Source organism: Taudactylus pleione, unplaced genomic scaffold, assembly GCF_031769625.1.
Source record: "Taudactylus pleione unplaced genomic scaffold, aTauple2 ptg000025l, whole genome shotgun sequence".
In the NCBI taxonomy this organism is placed as follows: Eukaryota; Metazoa; Chordata; class Amphibia; order Anura; family Myobatrachidae; genus Taudactylus; species Taudactylus pleione.
Genome location: NW_028284427.1, coordinates 7216581 through 7243151, shown reverse-complemented (window position 1 = coordinate 7243151; position 26571 = coordinate 7216581). Strand labels below are relative to the sequence as shown.

Sequence of the window (26571 nt, the reverse complement as noted above, 5' to 3'; positions counted from 1 at the left end):
CCGGAGGTGCAGACTGCCACCAGGGTCCACTCTGTAATGCTACAGTGCAGCACCCGGCTCCTGTCACTGAAGAGGAGTCGGCACTTTGTTGTCACCCTTCGGTAGGTGACACCCGAGTGCGGCCACTGACTACTGTGAAGATATGTTCCAAGAGGGAGAAGTGTGTTTACTAAAGAAAGCTCTGTATGGCTTAAAGCAGAGTGGTTGTTATTGGTACATTAAGCTAGATGCTTTACTATACTAATTGAAATTAATTTTGTAAGTTCAAAGACTGATCATTGTCTCTAGCACAAGTTCATAGAACAGAAATTGTTCATCATTGTAGTGTATGTAGATAATCTGTAACTAGCAGGCCAAGAGAAGCACATAACAAGTGTCAAGCAGCTGTTAGAGCAGAAATTTAAGCTGAAAGACCTAGGATCTGTAAATCACCTGTTAGGCCTAAGAACTTCACAAAATGTAGACATGAACATGAACAGTCACTATTGATCAGCAAACATACAATGAAGAAGTGAAACCAATGTATACTCCCATTGAGAAGAGCACTAAACTATCCAAAGTCATGTCACCCACAAGTGAAGCAGAGTTAGAAGACATGAAAGATGTAACTTATCAAAGTGTAATTGGAAATTTAATGTATGCCAGTGTAGCAACGTGTCAAGACATCACATAAGCTGTGAGCCAATTTGCTACCAATCCAGGGAAGCAAAATTGGACAACAGTTAACAGAATCTTCAGATTCCTGAAAGTTCATTTTCCTTTAAGCTAGAATTTTCAAAAACTGGATGTCACAACCCTGGCTAGTTTTTACCTTTTGCCTTGAGGCTTATCTCTGCCAGCTGCTCTGTGGATCTGTGTGTGATATTCGCCTGGGAGATCTGCTCTAAATCATGCTGGCTGTAACACTTCTGTGTGTCCATTTGGACTGTGCTCTCCTTTCCACAGTGATTATTCATCTGGGTCCTCCTCTGTCTGTGAACACTGCTAGCCTTGATTGGAATCACAGGTGTAGTTCTGACTCTCAGTACTGCAGAGATGATTGCTCCCTCTGCATGTTGTGCCCTCCACCACTCAGAGTGCTACTACCAGACCACCTGACCGTATCCACCAATTCCTGCCAGACCCAGGGTATATACATCCACCTCTGATAGCATTCTAGGCTTGAACATCTCATTACTTCCCGTGGTGTACAGATTGTGCTATATCTGTTTCTCTGTGTACAAGTGTATTCCAGGCTCCTGCTCGCAGCAACCCCTGGTGCATCTGGAAAACCTGCTGGTTCTCAGACCAGTCATCCTGCTAACAGCTTTACCTGGCAAATCCAGAAATCCTGCTTACAGAAATACCTTGCAAATCCAGAAATCCTGCTTACAGCAATACCTGGCATATCCAGAAATCCTATTAACAGCAATACCGGTCATACCCAGAAATCCTGCTAACAGCAATACCTGGCAAATCCTGAAATCCTGCTTACAGCAATACCTGGCATACCCAGAAATCTTGCTAACAGCAATACCTGGCAAATCCAGAAATCCTGCTTACAGTAATACCTGGCATACCCAGAAATCCTGCTGGTTCCCAGACCAGTTCATCTAGCAGTCCTGCTAACAGCTATACCTGGCACATTTGGAAATCCTACTGGTTCACACCAGTGAACCAGCCATCCTCCAATTATGTAGAGTCCAGTTTACCTGCTGGTCCTATCCAGTGATAATCCAGTCGTCCTCCATTACACCTGGAGTCCAGTTACCCTCTGGTCTTAACCGGAGTTACAGTCATCCTCCATTATACCTGGAGTCCAGTTATCTACCCATTCTCCATATGGTTTCCCAGCCACATCAAGTAGCTCCCGCACTACCATCATTCTCCATACAGCTTCCCAGCTGCACCAAGTAGCTCCCGTGCTACCACCATTCTCCATACGGCTTCCCAGCCACATCAAGTAGCTCCCGTGCTACCTTCATTCTCCATATGGCTTCCCAGCCGCATCAAGTAGCTCCCGTGCTACCATCATTCTCCTTATGGCTTCCCAGCCACACCAAGTCTACCAACTGGTACCCCATCCAGCTCAGCAAGCCTTCCTGCCGGTCCCAGTCCAAGCCACACCAAGTCTACCAACTGGTACCCCGTCCAGCTTCCTGCCAGTCCCAGTCCAGTTCCTCCAAGTTTCCTACTTTTCCCACTCCAATGTTTCAAGTTTCTAGTTCTTGTCATTTATCATCAAAGGCAGTTCTCACTGCTACACAATTCTTATGCAACAGAGCTATTAATGTCATACATGATTCCAGTCAAGCCGGTCTCCGCTGAATCCAGTTCATCACCTGAGTCAGGTAGTTCCCAGACACCAATTGTGACACTGGGAATTTATCTTTGAAATCTTTCTGTGATTCCAACTGGGGATCAGATGAGGATGACCGTCGTTCCAACACAGGATACCTATTTGTATTAGCAGGCACAGCCATGAGCTGGACAAGTAGAAAGCAACACACTGTAGCCCTATCCACTGCTGAGGTAGAATATATGGCACTTACAGAAGCAGCTAAGGAAGCACTATTGGACAAATAGAAAACACCATACTGTAACCCTATCCACCACTGAGGTGGAATACATGGCACTTACAGAAGCAGCTAAGGAAGCATTATTCCTAAAAGATACATTGTACAAGTTAACTCTTTTGGATCAAGATGAAACTAGCAATGTGGAATGTGACAACAAAGGTGCAATTGCCTCAAGCACCACGGTAGGTCCAAGCACATTGCTATTAGACACCACTTCATTTGTGAGCTAACATCACATTTACTAGACATTTCAAAGGAAATGTGGATTGAAAAGTATTTGACATGTTGATATTTTTTCACTGTTTTATGTTATTGATGCATAACCCCTGTTTTGGTTACAGGAAATTTACCATATGTCCATGAGATTAGGTCAAAATGTTTATAAAAGCCTGGAAACAACCTGTAGTGAGAAGGGGGGGGGTGTTAGAGAGGAGTGTGCTACAGACAGCCATCTTGACCAAGATGGCCACCGCAAACTCTTAATGCGCTTGTGAGACCCAGCACCCCTGCGCCATCTTAGAGTGTGTCTCTGTGACTTTGTGATGTACTGCACGGATGTGCAGCACATGTACCTGAGGGCAGGTGGTACCGCAGATATCACCGCTACTGCTGTCTCTAGTGACATAACCGCTTACTCTGTTTTGCATTGTATTATCTCTGTTAACCACTGTTATCCTAAATAAACCTACAATCCTACTTAAGGATTAACTGTCTGGCATAAACTCCATTTCACATTCCGATGGTGCCTATTGTTCTACTCCAATGGGACATATCAACACCCTAAAAGCATCTGGTAGGGTTACCTATTCTCCACAAAGTCCAGGGAGAGCCCTGGATGTTCCTGGAGTATATGCAAGTATGATACAACATGTGGAAGACACAAAATCACTGTACATATACATAGCAACAAGTCTGTACAAGCAGCCTGACTTATTTAAATGCCAGAACTTATATAAATGTCAGGGATGGACTGGTGCCCCAAATCAGCCCTGGCATTAACCTCTGTGCGTGCACTGTAGAAGCGTGCTCTCGCGTAAAAAGGTGTTGCCTCGCCTCACGGAGGCATGGCCTCACGGTGGCATGGTTAAATCTCACTGTGGCATGCCGTGAGTCACTGGGGCCTGGCCTCACAGCATGCCCCCCATCTCTCAGTATCCCGGCCTAGCTGCTCGGCTGAGCTTAAGACCAGATCGGCCCATCAGCTCATCGGACCTTCTGGCTTTTTCCAGAAGTGCCAGATGCCCAGTCCGGCCCTGGTAAATGCTGTGCAGGATAAAGGACCATTTAAAAAATCTGCTTTATTTCTCATGTGCCCTAGTTGAACTAAATGCATCCATTTGCTGGTGTGCAGTTGCATTTATGGTATACAGTATATGTCATTTGACACTAAATTAACCTGAATTTCTGGCTTTGTTTAGAGCTCCCAGCTTCTGAGAGGATAGAGAAACTAGATGAGACATTTCAGTTTGATTTTAGACTTGGCCCCTGCAGTATGTAATATTGCATAGACCATGTGTCACGCTGCGTCCTTTCCCGTAGTCAGTGATAGAGAGAGCAGGAGCTTGTTGATTGGAGGAATCTGGCCTTATGCTGGCAGATAGCATAGTGTGTAAGCGCCCGAGGGTCATTCCTCGCAATGTCTCATCTGCTGTGCAGCACAACATATGGGATAATGTGATGAATGTCGCCATGCTGCTAAATGCAGCATGGAGCTACACATCGTGCCATCGTCCACAGTATTGTGCAATGTGAACAGATGGCGCGATGTATCACGCAATTGCATTGTGCCATCGCTGGGTACACACATCGTGTACTGTGTACCCAGCATAAGTCAGCTTCAGAGAGGGAACGAGAGGCTTGAGGACCCTGCCAAAGCAATTTTACTTGGTGCCACCTAGTGCAAGGGTTTTTTAAGGGAAGAGACCACAGTTACCACCCTGTAAAATACTGTTTAACTAACAGCTAAAAGCAAAACAAGATTTATGTGGACACATTTGTTAAAGAACATAAAATATATGATATATTTCAATGAGGAACCAAACAGGACAGTGTCATACAACCCCAAATGCCAGTGATCACAAATAGAAAGTACTGTATACTTGAAATTTTATTTATTAATGATACAACTCAGGCCAAAACCTCAGCAGTAGTGTGTGCTGTGTTTAGTCTAGTAAAGTTTGCAAAAGGTCACACTTTTTCTGATAAGTATATTGCGTTTTACTTGTAGAAAAATATTTAAATATTCTATTGATTGTCAGTATGAATTTATTAATGATTGTCAACTAAAGAATCATGATGTATGTATTTGTGATTGATAACATAGAGTCCACGTACTGTACCAAAATACAAGGTGGTTCACTCGCTATTGGCCCCAAAGTTGTTCTTATAACTTTTAAAGTAATTGATGTCATTTAGTGAAACTGGACACAGACATACCTTGGTCTATGAGAGGCATGATGAAGTCATAGCAAGTGTTGAAATTGTTTGCCATTAGTATCAAGGCCAGCTGTTCACGGCACGCATGTGCAAAGTGAAGGTCAGCTGTTCACTACCCTAGTCAGCAGCGCAGTCCAAAATTCAAATAGAGGGGTCACCCCAACTGCCAGTGAGGATATAACCAGTGAGGATACAACCAGTGGGGATGGCAATTGGTGTGGTTCCCCTATTTGAATTTTGGACTGCGCTGCAGCCCCACCTCTGGAGGTACCACTGCTAGTCAGTAGGTATTCCTGCTTCTGACAGTGGTGTTGTGTACTGAGACTTCCACATTCATCATCTCTGTGTGTTACCTACCGATATGAACTGGTTGCACAGCTGAACATCGTGTTTTTATTGTCCAGATATATTGGAAAGCTGAGTCATTAAAGACATGCCAATTTATTGCGCAGTTTGGAGGTGAGAAACCACTGGCAAAATTCATAATGCGGAATCTGGCGAAAAAACTGGAAAAACTTTGGGGCCAATAGCGAGTGAAGCACCCTGTATAAGTGTTTAATAAATACAGATGTGTCCTCACACACCTAGGGGTAAATTTACTAAAGTGAGAGTTTTTAGAAGTGGAGATGTTGCCCATAGCAACCAATCAGATTCAACTTATCTTTTATCTAGCACCTTCTAGAAGATAATAGCTAGAATATGATTGGTTGCTATGGGCAAAATCTCCACTTCTAAAAACCTGCACTTTAGTAAATATACCCTCCAGCCTCAATCTGCCATACAGTACAACACAAGATGCTGCGACTTGGCCGCTCCAAGAGGTGTAGCGTACCATCTTTTTCTTTACATTTTGCAGATGCACAAAACACCTCTCAAAAAATACTACAGATGCTGGACTGCGACTGTAACCGCACAGGAATTAGTTAATACTGTACAGATGGGTCCTCATACATCTAGCCTCCTTGCACGTTAAACAACCATTCTAGTCGTACCATGCCGTGGCGTGATTCGGTAGCGCCAAGCGTCTTGTTGAAGCCGGATGGCTGGATGAGACCTAAATTGTAAAATTAAAATTTGCACAACGCCATTTTGCGAATGGCTACACGACGCCATTTTGCATATGGCTACACAGCGCTATTTTGCGTTCCCCACACAGTATCAGTAATATACGGCGCTATGTTGTTATTTAGTGTAGTGCGTTTCACACGCAATAGAACACTGTTAAAAGTCCTGACAAAAACAATATGTACATTTATTACTACATATAATATGAACAACCCAGCAAAGCACGCACCATGGTGTACTTCACAAACACGTAGACGCACAATGCATACTAGCGTCTTTTCTTAATATCCCCACACTGACACATTGCATGCTTACACAAAAGGTTCCCTAGCATTAAGGTTAATATTAAAGGTTTTATACGTTATGAAGTCTATTGTGAAATACATATATTTGGTATATAAGGTTTAGTACATGATAAGCAGACCATGTTTGGTGCCATTCTAAACCACTGTTTATTTGCAGATTTCCGGTTTCATCGGCAAGGAAATCGCAACATGCGTCTGCGAATTATGGATCATAGAGAGGTAGGCATTGAAATGTACTCTGTAATGTAATGTCTATTAGCCAGTTTAGACTTGTTCTTCGGTGGGAAAATGCACACAAAGAGCTGTTGGAGGGCTGAACTATTACAATACAAACTGACCTATGAACTGTATCGTAACAGAAGAATCAGGAGGAAGAACCAATGGGATTATGCCAACTCATTCTATTGTATTGCCTATCTCTGCAATGGTACATATGCAAGCACTCTAGATCTGGTAGTTAGTCACCTTTCTTTTTTTGTTGGCGGAGGTTTCATAGTTGATGCTGGCAAATCTGGATACACAGCGCATGCGTATGTATCGACTGTACCTTGTATTTTTCATAACCTTTGTGCTAATTGTGTTATAGATCAAGGCATATAACTATATGCTTTTATGTGAAAAATATCTTTTTTGTGCTTTGGAACCACAATCAAAGTCTGGAAAGCAATTATTTCATATGCGTACGCAACGCTAAATATCGACTTTAGGGTATAGAGGTTAATAGCAATTCATAGTTGGGGGCTCATAGAGTGAGTTCATGCTGCCAATTTACACGGTAACACATGGTTATCGGTCTCTTATCAAAGGGTGGAGGCGCCATACGCAGGAAAGAACGCATTGCCTTTGAAAACCTGCTACCACTTGATGCTGAGAGACCGCTATTCGTTATTGTGTGAGTTCAAGGAGCGCTGATTAGAATCCAGGGACAAGGAAGGAAAAAGTTTGTTTTCCTTCGTTGATAAAGTTTCGTGTTAAAACGGGAAGTCGTACAGTAGCGTACGCATATTTCCTGTATTGCTGCCACGTTTTCAAACGGTCATTGTATGCATAGCGTGATTGCTTGTTAAACCTCTGTATTATACTGCTGTATTAAGGGAAAAGGTTCTATTTTCTGCGCAGAAAAGGTGTATGTAAATTGAAACATGTGATTGTAAAGGCTACTGTCTGTTAAGCCTAAGTAGTGGAGGTTACTGTCTGTTAAACCTCAGTGTAAATTCGGTAGGTGCATGACGGGGCCATACAAACTACTGGGCCAGTGTACAAAGCAGGCACATTGTGGTTATCAAGAAACTAAGGGGTTTCTTGGTCCAGCAAACTAAGGGGTTTCTTGGTCCAGCACCCATTAATTGCAAAGTCCATTGATCAGTTAGGTTCTTTAGGCAAAGCAATCGAACCGCATGGTTATATAAACCGTGATTGTGAAGTGGGTTGTTGTGGGAGTGAAACTGCTGGCAAGGTTAGGAGTTATTGGAACTTCTAGATTCTAGTGGGAGTAAACTCAAAGTAGGAGCGAGCAGCTGAAGCTCGGGTTAATTATCATCGCAGGTAGAATAATTTTCAATAGGTGGTTATTCTGCTCCTCGTTATACAAGCCAACTGTAATGCCAGGCGGGTCTGCTGTGTATAACGTGAGGGAGAGCGTAAACGTAGCTCTCTGAAAATCATTCACCAATCGAAATTCTCTAGAAATTGCTAAGCATTTTCTCAGATGGGTGTGAAGCAATCTCTAGTAATGGTCGATGATGTGCTGCTGGTGGAAAGGCCGCTTGAGTCGGCCAGGTATGTTATGTTTAAAAAGTACGCTACAGCGTACTGAGACATATGGGTCAAAATAACCAAGAAATGTAGAACACCTTTTCCTAAGATTGGTAGCTTTGATTCGGAGGTTCTGAACAATGTCAGAGACAGTATATGTTTAGTGAAGTCTCTGAAGAAAAGGGTAAAGTTTAATGATTGTTTGAAGTTGTGACAGCACAACTGGAACATGTGGCTTAGTGATGTACACGCGATGCAAACTAGCGTTACGCGCATGATGCAAGGGAGTGTGAATGCAAATAGCGTTGCGTGCATGCTGCAAAGTAGTGCGCACGTACAGCAAGGTAGCTTTGCAGAAGGTAATGTTAGTAGCGCATGCGCACCACCACCGCCCTATGCGGATGGGGGTGAAAGTACATTCAATCTAAAAAATCATAAAAATTTAACAAGTAACTTGTACCCTCTCCTAAGTAACTTTAAGGAACATGTTTATGATGCAGATGATGAACCAGTTGTGATGTCCGCTCTTTCCCATGTTGCACAAATGTTAAATGTACCACCACAGCAAGCACAGGTAGCTGCCCCGCTAGTACCAGAAATGGAGGTAGCCCCACCAGTGCAGGAAGTATTAACACCTGCTGTAACAGTAGCGGAGATTACTAATACCATACGTAGTAGCAATAGGCTGAACCCTCAAACAGGTAGTAAGGTCAAAGTTAGCAGTGTGGCAGGCATCCATCCTGTCTGGACAATAACTGTTCCCAATGGGAATCCAGATGCACATGGTGTAGTGGCCACAAGGAATGTAGAGATGCATTGTCCCTGGACAAGAGCAGAACTACGTTCCATAATGACAGATTTCCCCGACCCTCGGAAAGAACTAGAAAAGTGCCAGAGATTTGTAAAGGATTTAGGTAAAGCCAACCAATAAAGATTGGCAAGTGGTATTACGGGCATGTCTTCCACACAATACCGACGTGAAAAAGTTTATCACGGCCTGTGTATTGGATGGAGATAGTCCCATAACTGATGAAGGTAATCAGGACAATATAACCCACATTGTCACCCAATTGGCTGTATTTTTCCCATTAATTGTTAACTGGAGTAAAATCTTCATGATTAAGCAGAAAGAGAGTGAGTCTGCAGCAGATTATTTTACCAGAGCGCTGCAGACTATTACCCAATACACAGGCATAGAGGATATAAAAGACAACACCCATCACAGGGAAATGACAATCACAGTGCTTATGGATGGTCTTAAAGACACTCTAAAGGCCAGGGTTCAGACCTCACTTCCTGGTTGGAGGGGAGTTACGGTAGAGACACTCAGGGAATCTGCAATTGAACATGATAAAAACATCTTTAGGAAGAGAGAAATGCAGAGCAAGAAACTAATGGCTGTTAGTCTTTAGCTCTGGAAGGAATGCAGAACACCGCAGCACTCTTATCACACTCAGCCACAATACACTCATCCCATATAACCTCCAAACCCTTATCCCTATACACAACCACAATCTTTCCTCATTCCCCAACCCATGCAACAACAACCTTTCACAACACGTCAATCACGAAGGTGTTATAGATGTAACAAGGAGGGTCACATAAGTAAGTTCTGTAAGGCCAGAAAGTGGGAAACGCCAAACCAGGGAACACCGAGATACCCACAGAAGGGACACCCACAGCATTCAGGACAATTCCAGCCATCACCTGCTCACGTCACAGCAGTGAAGGCTTTGCTGGAAGAAGATAGTCAGCTCTAGGGGTCAGGTCACACCTGTAGTCTACAACCAGTTAGGTTAACTGGGGGTACTAGGGAAGAACCTGTAATGATGGTTGATGTAGCTGGTGCTAAACATTCTTTTCTTGTAGACACAGGGGCGACCAGATCAGTGATAAAATCTCCATCTAATTTACAGGTGACCAGCAAAACAGTACCAGCAATGGGTGTAACGGGTAAAGTGGAACATTATCCTTTAACCAAATCTGCAGAGGTTACTATCGGTCCATTGCATACCAGACATTCCTTTCTCCTGGCAGCAGTGGCCCCTACTAACCTACTGGGAAGGGATTTGTTATGTAAAATGGGATGTGTCATTTATTGTACCCCTGATGGTATATTTTTAGATATCCCAGAGAGAGTTGCGCACGAGGTGAGGGATATATTGGACACTCCCCAAAGGTTAATGTTTCACTCTACTGTTTCAGATAAGAATCCATCTCAGGTAGAGCAGATGTTATCTCAAATACCAGGTTCACTTTGGACCAAAGATGGACAGGACACCGGATGGATGGCAAATGTAGCTCCCGTAATGGTAAATATAAAAAGTGGTAGGCAAGCTCCAAATATTCCCCAGTACCCGTTAAAACAGGTGGTAGAGATAGGGGTTTATCCCATAATTGAGCGGTTATTACAACAGGGAATTTTAGTCTGTACAGCTAGTGTAGCCAACAGTCCCATCTTTCCTGTGAAGAAGAGTGGTGGGAGGGGTAATAGGCTGGTACAGGAGCTTAGAGGGGTTAATAAGGTAGTAGAGAGCCAATTCCCCGTAGTGCCAGAATCCAGCTGTCATTCTAATGCAGATCCCACCAAATGCAACCCATTTTAATGTCATTGACCTCTGTTCTGCCCTCTTCTCTGTCCCTCTTCACCCTGACTGTCAGTACCTATTTGCATTTACATACAGGGGGGTACAATACACATGGACACGATTGCCCCAGGGCTTCATAGACAGCTCCAGTATCTTCTACCAGGCCTTACACGACTGTTTACAATCTTTTCAACCTGCCAGTGGATCTGTTCTAAAACAATATGTTGACAATTTATTGTTGTGTTCTGATTCGTTTATGTCATGTTTAAATGATACTAAACTTTTATTGCTTCATCTCTCGCCAACAGGACACAAGGTTGCTAAGGACAAATTACAGCCATACCAGTCCAGGGTTAAATACTTAGGACACTGTCTAACCCATGGATTATGACATCTGACTACTGACAGAATCCAGACCATACAGACCATGACACTGCCGCAGAACCAACAGCAAATCCGTACCTTCTTGGGAACGTGTGGATACTGCAGAATGTGGATCCCAGGTTTTTCTATTTTGGCTTTACCATTACAGGACTTAGGCCCTCATTCAGAGGTGGTCGCAAGAAGTGATCGCTCTCTCTGAATGAGGGCGGGCGCTTCTTTTTTTTTGTGTGGCCTCCTGGTTGCTAGCTAAGCTGTGGGTTACTTACCACCCACAGCTTAGCAACCAACCAGGTTAATGGTCATGATGGTCAAGACCATCGCGACCATCGAGGCTTGCGACGAGACCCTACGGTTGGGTCTCAGCAACCGCTAGCCCAGGGTGCTTCCTGCTCTGGTCAAGCAGGAAACTCCCCGCTGACATCACTGCTGATGTCAGTGTGGCCGCCCACAAAATGGCAATCGTTCCGTAAGGAACGCTTCCATTTGTGAAACCACCCCACCCGCCACACCTACAAAATTGGGCGAGCTGTCGATCAACGACAGCCACCCCTTTTGTAGTGAGCTCCAAAGCAAGAGAGTTTCTCTCTCGCTCCGGGGCTTGCGCACGCGCAATGCGGCCACTGCGCATGCGCAGGACCAAAACATTGAGCCAGTTGCGAGCGCTCAACTCTGAATGAGGTCCTTAGTCTTTTCCTCAAAGCCCGATCATGTCATACACACAGAGGAAACAGAGCAGGCTTTCCTTAATCTTAAGGATAGTCTGACAAGAGCACCTGCATTGGGAATACCTGATTATGAAAAACCTTTTGATTTGTACTGTACGGAAGCTAACGGCTGCGTAGCAGGAGTCCTCACACAAAAACATGGTGATGCCAGTAGGCCCGTAGCATACTACAGTGCACAATTGGACACTGTGGCAAGATCACCACCAGGTCCGTCAAGGCGCTATTGTGTTGTCAAGTAGGTGCCTTGAGGAAGATACATTGGTATCGAAACGCGTTGGAAAGGGAAGAACACAAAGATTTTATTGGACACTTACCTTGGTTGAGGACGTTGATTTCCGGGGATGCCCATTTTTTTCTTTAATCTGCCATAGTGTCTACCTCTGTTTCAAGTAGACCATATCATCTGGTAAGCCTCCACTTGTTATTTGGCTTTTTATATATATATATATATATATATATATATATATATATATATATATTTTTTTTTTTTTTTTTTGGTTTATATGAATAAAAATAGTATCACACTATCAAGAGTTTATTTTCCTTTGCATATATCATTGGATCAGATTGTTTATCTGAAGAGACCTACCAATACAGATGTCTCATAGGATGGTATCCTTTCCCATTAAAAGCGGATTTGTCTACTTTATATAGTAGACCAATACTTATAGTACGAATACATCTGATATTCACTACACGTTATATATAGTTTTAAAGGTTTTATGCTATGGTATTTTCTTTTTCTCTTTGAGTGACCAACTGTGACGATTTGGAGTGAACTACTTGACAACACAATAGCGCCTTGATGGACCTGGTGGTGAACTTTTTTATTCTATTGTCTATAAATGGTGTATGGGTGATACCACTCTATATCACCAAGTCTATTTTGAGCAGCTATATAGGCGCACTGACTTCTATCAATATTCTTGTTTACTGTGGCAAGATCACTCCCAACGTGTTTAAGAAGTGTAGCAGCAACTGCTCTATTGGTCAGTAAGAGTGAGGGTGTAGTATTAGGCCATGATATGATTGTTTATACACCACATGCTGTATCTGCTTTGCTGAATTCTGCCCAAACCAGACATGTCTCCTCAGCTAGGTTCACAAAAAGGGAACTAGCTCTAAGAGCACCTGCAAACATCACCATTAAATGGTGCAGTACGTTAAACCCAGCAACGTATTTACCATATGTGCCTCAGGATGCACAAAGGGTGAAGAGAGGTGAGTCTCTGGCGGAAGGTGAGTTTAGCAGGTATACATGATTGTATGGAATATTTAAATTAGACCTTTACTGCAAGACCTGACATACGTGATACACATTTAGAAAATGTAGATGTGACATTTTACACGTATGGGAGTTGTCATAGACAAACTGACACTGGAGAGTTATGTAGATGTTATGCTGTTGTAAATGACGACGACATCATAGAAGCCGAACCCCTTGGTCCACCCCACTCGGCCCAAGTGGCGGAGCTGGTGGCACTAAGGAGAGCATGTGAATTAGCAAAAGGCAAATCTGCTAATATTTACACTGACTCTAGGTACGCCTTCGGGGTAGTACATGAGTTTGGTGCTCTATGGCGTCTAAGAAATTTTATGACAGCAGCAGGCACACCAGTCACACACTCAAAACATATAAAAGGACTATTGACAGCTATCCAAATGCCTAAGGCAGTGGCCGTCATTAAGTGTAAAGCCCATACATGTGAAGACAATCCTGTGTCACATTCAGGAAAAGGCAGTCTGGAGATCCAAGGGATGTGGCAAGAGTCCTCTGGACTCTGGAGAGATGGACAAGGTAAGCTGATGGCACCCAAGGCATATTACCCAAGCTTGGCTGAGGCAGCGCATGGTCTGACTCAAGTTGGTCAGGGCGTATTGGTGTGCACCAGGTTTCTCTTCCCAAGCTGAAAAGAGGGCAATGTCCTGTTTCACATGCTTGAGGGAGAACGTTGGAAAAACAATACCAACTGAGCCATCCCACGTTCCTCCGACAGACAGACCTTTTCAGGTAATACAAATTGATTTCATCCAGTTACCACCCTGCAGGAATCTCAAGTATGTATTAGTTTGTACAGATGTGTTTTCTAATTGGGTTGAGGCATATCCAGCTGCCACTAATACTGTTGTGTTTACTGCTAAAAAGATTGTTCAGGAGTTTGTATGCAGATATGGTATCCCTACAATTATTGAAATTTATAGGGGTACTCATTTCACAGGTGATGTCTTCCAGAACATGTGTAAGTTGATGGGTATTAATAGTAGACTTCACACCCCTTACCGACCGCAAGCCAGCGCCAAGGTTGAGAGGATGAACTGTACTATTAAAAATAAACTGAGTAAGATCATGGCAGAAACTGGACTGGGATGGCCAGAAGCCTTACCACTAGTCCTTCATAGCATTAGGATGACTCCCAGACTCCCTCTTAATATGTCCCCCTTTGAAGTACTGTTTGGTAGACAACCTCATTTGATTATAAGTCCACAGGAAGATTTGAAAAGTAACAATGAGGTAACTGTAAGGTATCTTATAACAATGAGTAAACAACTGAAGCAGCAACAGCAGAAACTGATATTGTTGTCACATGATATGCCAGAAACTAATTGTCATGCTGTTGAACCTGGATAATTTGTTATGATCAGAAATTTCTTGCGTTCAGGTGGACAGATTGGTGGGAAGGCCCTTATCAAGTTGCTGATGAGTACAACTTCCTTGAAAGTGGCAGAGAGAGATACCTGGGTCCATTATACTCACTGTAAGAAGGTCAACCAGCCGGTGGAGAGACAAGGCGGAGGTGAGGCAGATAAGACAGACCTGTCAATTGCGAGTCTGTTCCAGAAGGGTTAAAAGTTGCAGTGAGACACCTGAGCTAAAGAAATTTATAGATCACTGATCCAGCAATGGAGTGGTATGCTGGGGTTACGTTTGTGTCTTCTTCAAGAGTTTTCATCATCCTAGTTGGTTTCTGGATTTCTGGTTTCTGTGATGGAGGACAGACGACGGAGAGGGGAGCTGATGGTGATAATGATGGAGTGGAGTTGGGAGAAGGAGTGCTAAACCAATAGGGGGAGTATCTGACCAAACCCAGTACAGTAATTGTTAAGAGATCTGTTATTTTGGAAACTCGGAGACTGTGTGAAGGTCTACCATCTGAGGATTATTGTATGTGTGAGTTTTGTGGGTCCCTAGTTGATGAGAGATGCATCCAATAGTGTCAGCCTAAGTATAACCCGTATTTAAGTGGGTATCCTTTAGAGGGTTAGTGTCATTCCCATTGAATGCCTCTGAGGTTTTAGAATTGCGAAAAGGGGATGCACTTGATGGAAAATTTCTTATGTCCAAACCACCTCATTTTAAACTCCACCAGTACCGAGTAGATAGATCACTTTTATGTTTGAACATCACCAACCCCAACAAACCAGGAATTTGGGAGGTGACTGGGAATAACCAGACGATGACCTTCTCACTAAGAGCTGATAATGAACTTATAAATTTTGAACTTTTACGCACAATTAGAATAGGTGGAAGACACTTCCGGTATAAATATACACTAGGTTCCACCAAGGAAATGCTTGGTAGGGTACCAGAAGGGTACTGTGCCAAGGTAATACAACCAGAAATGTGTATGAGTCAAATGGGAGAACCTGAAATAGGATCGCTGGCTAGGGAAATGTGTTTGATGATAATGATGTTTACTTCCCTTATGTACTACCTGATGACGTGTATCTTATATGTGGAAGGAAAGCGTATAAGTGGCTCTCTCCGAGTTCAGAAGGTTTATGCTATCTAGGAAGAGTAGTTAAAGAAGTTATGACACTTACATGGTGGAATGCTTGGTATCCATAAAAACACACCATCCCCATATCTTCATACGCATTATTAACACCGTGACAAGAGAAACATGATACCTGGTGATGCACATAAAGCCACACAATTGAATAGTGAAACAACTGGCTTTCAAGTTTTAGTAGCATTGGATCCCACCAGGATCGCTCGGGGTACTCTAAATTTCAAATATATTCAAGGTCTTGCTAAATTAATAGATAATATCACCGAGATGTATGATGACACGTTTAGGTATACAGGTAGGGAGTTACAAGCTTATAAGAACTTGTGCAACATAGGCTAGTGTTAAATTATTTAACATCTGTCACTGGGGGATACTGTGTGACTTTGGCCACCCAATTTAGTGTCAAGTGCTGCACATATAATACAAATAGCACTAGTGAACCCAGGGAGGTGATAGACCAGAAGATGGATGAAATTCTGCATTTCGGAAGAACCATAATGCTTCACTGATTGTAGTAGAGGAGAAGGTAGAAGAATGGGTTTCTTGGTTGAACCCAGTGAAATGGTTTTCCGGTCTAGGAGAGTGGGTCCAGGAAATAGTTGCTAGTATAGGTAACCTCCTGATCCTTATATTAGTTGGCATCTTATGTGTCAGGTATGTTCCTGCTGTATTGAAATGTGGAAAATGTAATGCTAAAGTAAACCGTGAGAATGAAATCATGATGGTGTTAAGCGATGATAGTATGAATACCAAGGTAGATGCAGAACTGCATTACAACCCTGAACTAGAATGTACCATCAGATGATGTTTACATTTAGCCATGCATGAAATGTATTATGAAATGTTATTTTAAACATCTTAAATAATGTAAGTCCTTATCCCCTTCAAGACTTCCTTTATAGGTTAGGTGCATCCCCACATCTTTCCCATGATCTTCCAAGATCCGTGGTGTGCATATAAGGGTAGTTTTATATCCCTCCAAGAGACACGATACTGATGGTTTAAGAACCACCTTGTGCCATCCCATAATATAACATTAAATAATGTGTCATAGTGTAAGACTAAAAATAAATTTAAGACCAGTGTGATAGCGTGTGGTTTGCTATCAAAAGGTGGACTGTCGAAGCCGAATGGTTGGCTGACCCCCATAAATTGTAAAATTAAAATCTGCACAACGCCATTTTGCGAATGGCTACACGACGCCATTTTGCATATGGCTACACAGCGCTATTTTGCGTTCCCCACACAGTATCAGTAATATACAGTGTTATGTTGTTATTTAGCGTAGTGCATTTCCCATGCAATAGAACACTGTTAAAAGTCCTGACAAAAACAATATGTACATTTATTACTACATATAATATGAACAACCCAGCAAAGCACGTACCATGGTGTACTTCACAAACACGTAGCTGCACAATGCATACTAGCATCTTTTCTTAATATCCCCACACTGACACATTGCATACTTACACAAAAAGGTTCCCTAGCTTTAAGGTTAATATTAAAGGTTTTATACGTTATCAAGTCTATTGTGAAATACATATATTTGGTATATAAGGTTTAGTACATGATAAGCAGACCATGTTTGGTGCCATTCTAAACCACTGTTTATTTGCAGATTTCCGGTTCCATTGGAAGGAAATCGCAACATGCGTCTGCGAAATATGGATCATAGAGAAATAGGCATTGAAATGTACTCTGTAATGTAATGTTTATTAGCCAGTTTAGACTTGTTCTTCGGCGGGAAAACGCACACAAAGAGCTGTTGGAGGGTTGAACTATTACAATACAAACTGACCTATGAACTGTATCGTAACAGAAGAATCAGGAAGAAGAACCAATGGGATTATGCCAACTCATTCTATTGTATTGCCTATCTCTGCAAGGGTACATATGCAAGCACTCTAGATCTGGTAGTTAGTCATCTTTCTTTTTCTGTTGGCGGAGGTTTCATAGTTGATGCCGGGAAATCTGGATCCAGAGCGCATGCATATGTATCGACTGTACCTTGTATTTTGTATAACCTTTGCGCTAATTGCGTTATAGATCAAGGCGTGTAACTATATGCTTTTATGTGAATAATATTTTTTTTGTGCTTTGGAACCACAATCAAAGTCTGGAAAGCAATTATTACTTATGCGTACGCAACGCTAAATAGTGACTTTAGGGTATAGAGGTTAATAGGAATTCATAGTCTTGTGCGCAACTTTTTACCTTCAAATGTATCTTATTCGCACAACGATATCAATAGATACCACAAGTAGCTTCTGCTGGTTAAAATGATATGCAGCATGATTATGTTCTCTGTGCGACTGCGGGTGTATCTGCATGCTAAACACTACATTATAGTGTTACAGCCGCTGACACTGTAACATACTATTACACATGCAGATACACCCACAGTCACACAGAGAACATAGGCATGCTGCACATCATTTTAATCAGTGCTATCTATTCGCATCACAGTGTGAATAAGACGCATTTGAAGGTAAAAAGTCGGACAAAAGACGCTTGTGCACTACAATGTCACACGGAGCTCCCACCTTGTGAGTGGCGCGACTTGTAGCGCATAGAGGATAGATGTATATGGACACATCTGTACATGTAAAAAGTCGCAGATGAACGAGACTTGGCGTGAGAAAAAGCTATGGCCGCTGCATCGTAGCACTTCGTATACAGATTCAGACTCATTTGCACATAGATGTAGAAATGTCACACATTAAATTGATTAGTGCAATCTAACAAAGTAGTTTTGTCACTTCCAGTTGTGTGAATAAGAAACACATTTGAGCGAAAAAGACGTTTGGCTCGGCCGATTCACTCTGGACCTGTTAAAATGCTATGCCAGAGATTTCAGGGACATCCTTACTGCTAACATGATTACACACACTCTAATGCTGTGGGACAACTGCTCAGAGTTTTATTAGAACCAGAGGGATTAGTAACAGGGATGTACTTTTATAGGAAAAGAATGGCAATTCCCCTGCACCCCAAGCTTTTGGTTCATACCGTATCAGCACCTTCACTCAGAGGCGACTCAAGGCATGACCGTATTGTTGCATGTTGGGTCACTGATGCATGTTCTCTGCCTTCTGCATGTGGCTGAGGTTGCGTGGCACTCCTTGCTTTGACTGCAGTGTTATAAAACTGTGTCTATTTCTTTCAAAGAAAAGTCTGACTACGGGGCTTATGGAATAGGGTGCGAACTTGTACCGCTGCCTGAATTCATATGAGTGTTCCCGTATTTTCAAAGCGGCAATCATTTTAAAGGCAAAACCAGCTTGGGGCTTATATAATAGGGTGCAAGTACAAGCTCATACCCTATTACATAAGCCCCTATGTTTCCCACTTATGTTCAGTATGTTTGTGGCTATAGGGTTACGGTGCTTATATGAATTGTAGTGTAACCATTTATCAATGCGTGCATTTATTCAAATACCAATGTAAATGTAGGTTATACTTAACAAAAATATTAATTGTACTTTTTAAGACTGAGGAGTTGAACTATATGCAGTAGGGTTTAATGTAAAAGGCTAGAGGTTACTGACCTGAAGAGCTAACTAATTTTGTACTGAATAGTATCATGTCTGCACAATCCTACATATAGAAGGCTTTGCTTTTGTACTGGTGTGGCAATTTAATTAGAGCCAGTGTCCTGGGACTGAGAAAGAACACAGTGTGACATTACATTTGTCAACATAATTAATTTCAGCTAGTGTGTGAGGCAGGCAGTATCTTGTCCTTTTTTATCTTTGGGAGAATTTCTGGTCCACAATGTCAGATTTAAGAGCTATAGGATAGAATGGTGGGCTTATACCCATCCCCCGGAGATTTGGTAAATGTTCAAGTCGTGGTGTTGATAAAACGATCAAATATATATAGGTCAAGAAAGAGAGCGTAGACATTACAATGAAACAGCTGCCTACTACATTAGCACAGAAGAAATTAGAATGTAAATTCACACTTTGCTGTGCTGGTAAAAATCATCTGGGACATTTTTGCCAGTCTGTTGTATTGGTAAAGAAAAGCGTATATGTGTTTATATATGAAAGATGCACATTGTGGGGCTGATTCCTTGTCATGCAAAGAGTGGCTGTAGTTGAAGACAGGTGCAGAAACCAGATTTACTACCTTGGCGGAGATGCACTAACCCTTGGAGAGTGGTAAAGTGGAGAGTGATAAAGTATCAACCAACCAGCTCCTGTTTGTTGAACACAGCCTGTAAACTGACAGTTAGGAGCTGATTGGTTGGTACTTTATCATTCTCCACTTTATCACTCCCCAAGGCTTAGAGCAGCTATTTTTAAGCAAGAATCCATAGGGCTAATGTGGGGGTTTGTGCGTGTCCAAGCAAAAACACGTGCCGTCCACTGATATTTTTTATCCCCAGTCCCCATAGACAGTTATTAACTAAGTGTCACGTCCATAATGGGAAGTGGACCCGGACTGGGTGCAGGGAAGTCCTTGCGAGCAGTTTCCTAATATTGGAATGAAGCTGGACTTAAGGGGTATTTGTTCATGAATGTTTCAGCAATCGCAGAATGATGCGGAGGGCAGAGATCCAGGGAAAGGGTGAAACCAGACCCCGTCGGGTATTCTGAGCACGACTCCTGGAGACGCTGGGGTACAGGAACCAAGTATCAGTGCTGACTAAGGTCGCTGGTGAGGGGAGGCTCTGTAACATAGAGCAGTAGTGGTTAGGATATTTCAACTGAGATGGCTGACCAGCTGGCACAGGCACAATAAATGGGAGCAGGCAACAATGATTTTTGCAACTGGATATTGCACACTGGATACAAACAAGACAAGGGAGCACAGAGAACTAGCACACAGACTAGCTGTGTAAGACGTTGCACTGGCAACCTAAGGACTCCCAGGAAGTCCTTAAGTACCTGAGGCTTGTGCAGGATTGGCTGTCAGAGCCTATAGTGACACATGCAGACTGGATTGACTCTTTCATGAGACCAGATCCAAGATGGCGACGCCCAGCACTCAGCAATGTTTGTACAGATTCCCAGCCACAGCAGCTCCAATATGGCAGAGACCCAGTGGTGCCTCTCAAGAACCTGCCCGCAACCCGCGCTAACCGCCAGCAGCCTGCACCCCCACCAGAGCGCTCGGATAGGTAAGTACCGAACCCCGCAAGCTGCAGCAGAATTGCCCATGACGCTAAGATTGTTATAATCAATTCCGATCCTGGTGCACCACAAGTACAAGCTGGACAAACTGTTGTGTACCATTTAATGTGGGAGCGGTAACTTAGAGGATAATGGCTGAGGCTGAGCCAGAGTGATATATTTCAATTTGCAAGCCTTGGCACCAGTGACGATTCCACTGACGTGTTGTATGGCTCAGCCTTTCCAGTTATGGTGCCTAGTCACTCCTCTAGTCACTCTGGATGATATCAGTGCCTCTGCAGAGAATGATGGAGGAGCTGGCGCTGTCTAATCAGTGTTGTGGAGTCTGTCTCCGCAACACTGCTATAGAGGGTAATGGGGTATGGACAATACAGGTGCAGTGCTGTGGGTTGGTTGCTGGGTTGGTGGGCTCCCTAAGCTCCCGAGCCCCAAATCAATCGCATTCATGATAGTTACACCAGTAATCTTCACTTTTCAGAGGAAACACTGTGCTGGAGAATAGTGAAAATTTTCTTGAGGCACATTATATCCTGTTAAATAAACTTTATTTACCAGGAGGAGGTGTGCTACAATGGCCACTGCTCTCCAGTCATAGGGGGTCATTCAGACCCACTCGCGATCGGCAGTACGCTCGCAAGTGGGTCGATGGTCCCCACTGCGCATGCGCACGACGGAGGGAGCTCCGTCGTGCGCATGCGCGAGACCCGGCGAGCGAAGGACTTTCCATCGCTCCGGGTCTCGCACCAAAGGGGGCGTGCTGTCGATGTTGATTGACAGCACGCCCCCTTTGGTGGGCGTGCCGGGGGCGTGCCTGCCAGACGGAGGCGTTCCCATGGGAATGCCTACCGTCTCAAGCCGGCCCCACTGACATCACTAGTGATGTCAGTGGGAGTGATTTTGGCTCTGATAGAGCCAAAATCACTCCTGGCCTTGCGGCTGGGAATCCCAACCGCAGGGTTTCCCTCGCAAGTCCGATGGTCGCGATGGTCTAGACCATCACGACCATCTTTTTGCACGCTCGTATATGCTGTGGGTGGTGACCCACAGCTATACGAGCGTCCAGGAGGACGCTCCATATTAATGGAGGAGGGCCCTGATTCAGAGCGAGCGCTCTGGTCAGAGCATTCGGCTCTGAATCAGGGCCATAGTCTTCTTGTCAGCAGAGAATTACCAATAGAGTAATACTACATTTTGAAATCTCAATATTTTCTATGATCTACTGTATGTGCTCACCTCCTCACTGACCTATCCACAGCATTCATTTAATTGTTCTGTATAATATTAAGAATAATTTTAGAATATTTATGGTCTATATTCTGTAGTTGCAGGAGGTGTTTAGCTATCTTATAGTTTGATATCAAATCCTTTAGTAGCCGATCTTGGCAAATTGACATCATGGCTTCAAAAGGGAAGCTGCCAGTCAGGGATCTGCATTAATAATCATCACCTCTGATGTGATACAATCAAGAATATGAGAAAACTTGCAATAAACCTTCATTATGCAAGTAATACAAAGGTCCGGATGGTGAATTAGTACTAATCTGGTTGTCTTAGAGCATAATACATGAAACTATACTGCACTTGCCCATAAATTAGAAACAAGCATATGCCGCCAAATTAATTGATATAATTCTGCCACTTGCGCTAGCTTGAGTCTGATAGACATGACAAGGGCATTGTAATGTAAGGGCCTGTTTTCTAAATAGCAAACACATGCAGATCAGGACAAAGATGCATATGTGCCTGAGAAATCTGTATTATTTTAGGGTGATCAGAGGCAGGTGCATATTACTGTATATGAATAATAATTACGGTCCCCAGAACCTCTTGTCATTGGCTGTTTGTGAATGCTTTCCTGAAGCTGATTTTTTTATCTCTTCTTCATTAGCATCTTTTATCTTCCCTCCATAACAATTGTCAAACACACAATTAAGATTGATGAATGAATATGTTCCAATTACAGTAGAGTGATTATGTTGAATTCAGTGATGGCAAACTTCTGTGTTTGTCTAATATCACTTCAATATACTATGCTCTATCTGTGCATGTTTAAGCATTTTTTTTTACCCATACCATAGTTGTTTCTCAATTAGAGATGCGCTACGTGGCCGCGATGTGCAAATAGAGGTTAGTTCACATGGCAGATGACTTAATCAGATGATTGTTTATTAACCAGGGAGAAAACAGTAACAGGTAACCATACCTCCCAGCATTTTAGATTACCCAATCAGGACCCTTTGCGCATGCCAAAAATGTGTGTGTTTGACAGGGGGCGTGGCCTTGTGCCTGTGGGACTATGCCCCCTGGAAGATAACTAATTTTTGACTCCTCGCAACCTCCCCTGGCAATGAATGGTCTCCGCACACATCCATTCACCACCGCTCTGCTAAGTACAGTGTCAGTAGAGAGGCAGTGCAGAGCACACTTCTAACAGTTTTAGCAGCTTTAATGATGTCTAATATTGAATTAATTTGCAGATAAAATAAATGGTGATAAGTGAGATGTAATTGTATGTGTGAAGTATGCCTGGTGTGAATCAGGTGCATATGCTAATGTTGCTTACTTGCACACACCTTCAGGTAGTTGCCGCCTTGCATATGGGTACTATTGAGGTTGTATTTTTAATAAATGCAAATTGCACTAGCAATTTGGGATTCCTGTAATTTCTATAGCAGTCTCAATGTGCTATAGCCATATGAACTTTGTAGATATGTCGTTTGAAGGTACTGTTCAAATTTAAGTTACATACAGTATGTATAAAATTCATTTTAAGCAGACTGTATTTGGAATATTAAGCCTGAAAAATTTAAAAAGGAGGTTCATGTCAAGTAAGTATAGGCCAGAAAAATGGACACTTTGCCTCAGGACACCAGATTTTTAGGAATAAGTGGTCTACTTATTACTAGAGATGCGCGCCGAACCTCGTGTTTTGGTTTTGGATCTGGATCCCCCTGGTTTTGGATCTGGATTGGTTTTGCCAAAACCTCACCTCCGTGTTTTGTTTTCGTGTTTTGGTTTTGGATCTGGATTTTGATCTTAAAAAATCATAAAAACAGATAAAATCACATAAAATGGGCCTGTTTTTGTTCCTACAGTATAATTAACCTCAATTACATTTATTTCCAGTAATTTCCAATCAATTTTGACCACCTCACAATATTATTTGCTTCATCTAGGTAAGGCCAAAAGGTTGCATCCAGCTAACTGGCTGACTAAAGCTAAGTGACACAGTGGGCAGCACTAACATGTGGCAGTTCAGCTTCTAATTTCCAACACGGATACAGTGTGTTATACAGTGTGGGTTGCATACACCAATAGTGCACTTATTGTGACAGCAGTGTTGGCAGAGCGGGGTTGCTGACGGTGTCCTCAGTACATGGAATGGCAGTGCTGCGGTGCTGGCAGTGTCCTCAGTGAAGGGTACCGGTGATGTCGGCAGTGTGGGGGTGCCAGCGGTGTCTTAGTGCAGGTTTGCTGACAGTGCGGGGGTGCCAGTGGTGCATTTGTCCAGGTTTGCTGGCTGTGTCGGCAGTGTGGTGGTTGCTGGCGGTGTCCTCAGTACATGGAATTTCAGTGCTGCGGTGCTGGCAGTGTTCTTAGTGAAGAGGACTGGCGATGTCAGCAGAGCAAGGGTGCCAGCGGTGTCCTCAGTGCAGGTTTGCTGACTGTGTCGGCAGTGCAGTGGTGTTCTCAATGCAGGGTGCAAGTGGTGTCGGCAGAGCGGGGTGCCAGCAGTGTCCTCAGTGCAGGTTTGCTGACTGTGTCGGCAGTGCAGGGGTGTTCTCAATGCAGGGTGCCGGCGGTGTCGGCAGAGCGGGGGTGCCAGTGGTGTCCTCAGTGCATGTGTGCTGACAGTGTTGGCAGTGCAGGGGTGCTGGTTGTGTCCTCAGTGTGGGAGTGTCGGCAGTGTCGGCAGTGTGGGGGTCGCTGACTGTGTCCTCAGTACAGGGGTGCCAGCAGTGGTGCTGTCGGCAGTGGGAGATGCTGCCAGTTGGGGTGCCAGCGGTGTCGGCAGCGGGTGGTGCCGGCGGTGTCAGGCGGCGGGGGATGGCGGGCATCATCTTCATTTTCTTCTGCATATTCAATGGGCTTAACGCTGATTGGCTGAGAGCCATGACAGACGTTAAGCCTGCTCAATACAAAACCTCGAGACCCGATATCGGCGTCGTGAGGTTTTGCCTCGGGTGAGGGATCAGGGGCAGGCAGGGAGATCCGAGTTGCGCTCGGATCACCTTGGATCCCCAAAATTCGGATGGGTTCGGATCTCTGAGATCCCAACCACTCATCTCTATTTATTACAATAGGTTACATGCAAATTGTAATGAATTGATTACCATATTATGGAGTAGATACCAAAGCTTCTTAAACAGGCATAGCAACCAATCAGATTATGTCTATCATTTTCTAGAAAGCAATAGAGAAATGATAGGTACAATCTGATTAGTTGCTATGAGCAACACCAAAACTTGTCATTTTTAGATTCTATAGAAAATCGACCCCTAAGAAAATTGTTGCAATCAGATATTTATGATGAGTGATGATAATAATTTAGAACACGATGGCTGTATCCCACTGAAATGATTGGTGAATAAAATCTTTAAAGTTCAGTGTTCGTCGTGACCAGGGCCGGTTCTAGACATTGTGGAGCTCAGGGCGAAAGTTCCCAGTTTCGCCCCCCCCCCCCAAAAAAAAAGAAAAGAAAGAAAGAATTTTTTTAGATAAGATAACATTATGCCACATGCAGTAATGGCCTTTATAACACATTATGCCACATGCAGTAATGCCCTTTATAACACACTATGCCAAACGCAGTAATGCTCTTTATAATACATTATACCACATGCAGTAATAACACATTATGCCACACGCAGTAATGCCCTTTATAACACATTATACCACATGCAGTAATGCCCTGGATAATACATTGTGCCACACACAGTAATAACTAGGGGTGTGCACCGGCCACTTTTCGTGTTTTGTGTTTTGGTTTTGGATCTGGATCTTTCTTCGTGTTTTGGATCTGGATTGGTTTTGCCAAAACCACCCTTCCGTGTTTTGGGTTCTGGGTTTTGTGTTTTGGATCTGTATTTTTTTTTTAAAAAGCATAAAAACAGCTAAAATCACAGAATTTGTTGGTTTCTCTGCTCCTATGCTATTATTAACCTCAATAACCTTAATTTCCACTCATTTCCAGTCTATTCTGAACACCTCACACCTCACAATAGTGTTTTCATGTCCAAAAGGTTGCACCGAGGTAGCTGGATGACTATGCTAAGCGACACGAGTGGGCGGCACAAACACGTGACCCATCTAGGAGTGACACTGCAGTGGCAGACAGGATGGCAGTTAGAAAAACTAGGCCCCAAACTGTACATAATGCAAAGAAAAAAAAGAAGTGCAAGATGGAATTGTCCTTGGGCCCTCCCACCCACCCTTATGTTGTATAAACAGGACATGCACACTTTAACAAATCAATCATTTCAGCGCCAGGGTCTGCCACACAACTGTGGCTGAAATGATTGGTTCGTTTGGGCCCCCACAAAACAAGCTGGCAATTAATGTGTCCCTGCACAAACTGGCTCTACGGAGGCAAGATGTCATCCTCATCCTCCTCATCCACCGATTCCTCACCCTCTTCAGTGTGTACATCCTCATCCTCACAAAGTATTAACTCGTCCCCACTTGAATCCACCACCACAGGTCCCTCTGTACCTTCTGGAGGCTGGTCTCCCTGGAAGAGCTGATAATTCATTTTGATGAACATCATCTTCTCCACATTCTGTGGAAGCAACCTCCTACGCCTTTCGCTGACTAGGTTCCCGG

At 43.4% G+C, this 26571-nt stretch overlaps 1 protein-coding gene across 1 annotated transcript in view; it reads right to left on the bottom strand.

The window, feature by feature from the left end:
• FSTL4 (follistatin like 4) overlaps positions 1-26571 on the bottom strand; it is a 1116563-nt gene that overhangs the window by 1017780 nt on the left and 72212 nt on the right. The window lies entirely within an intron of this gene.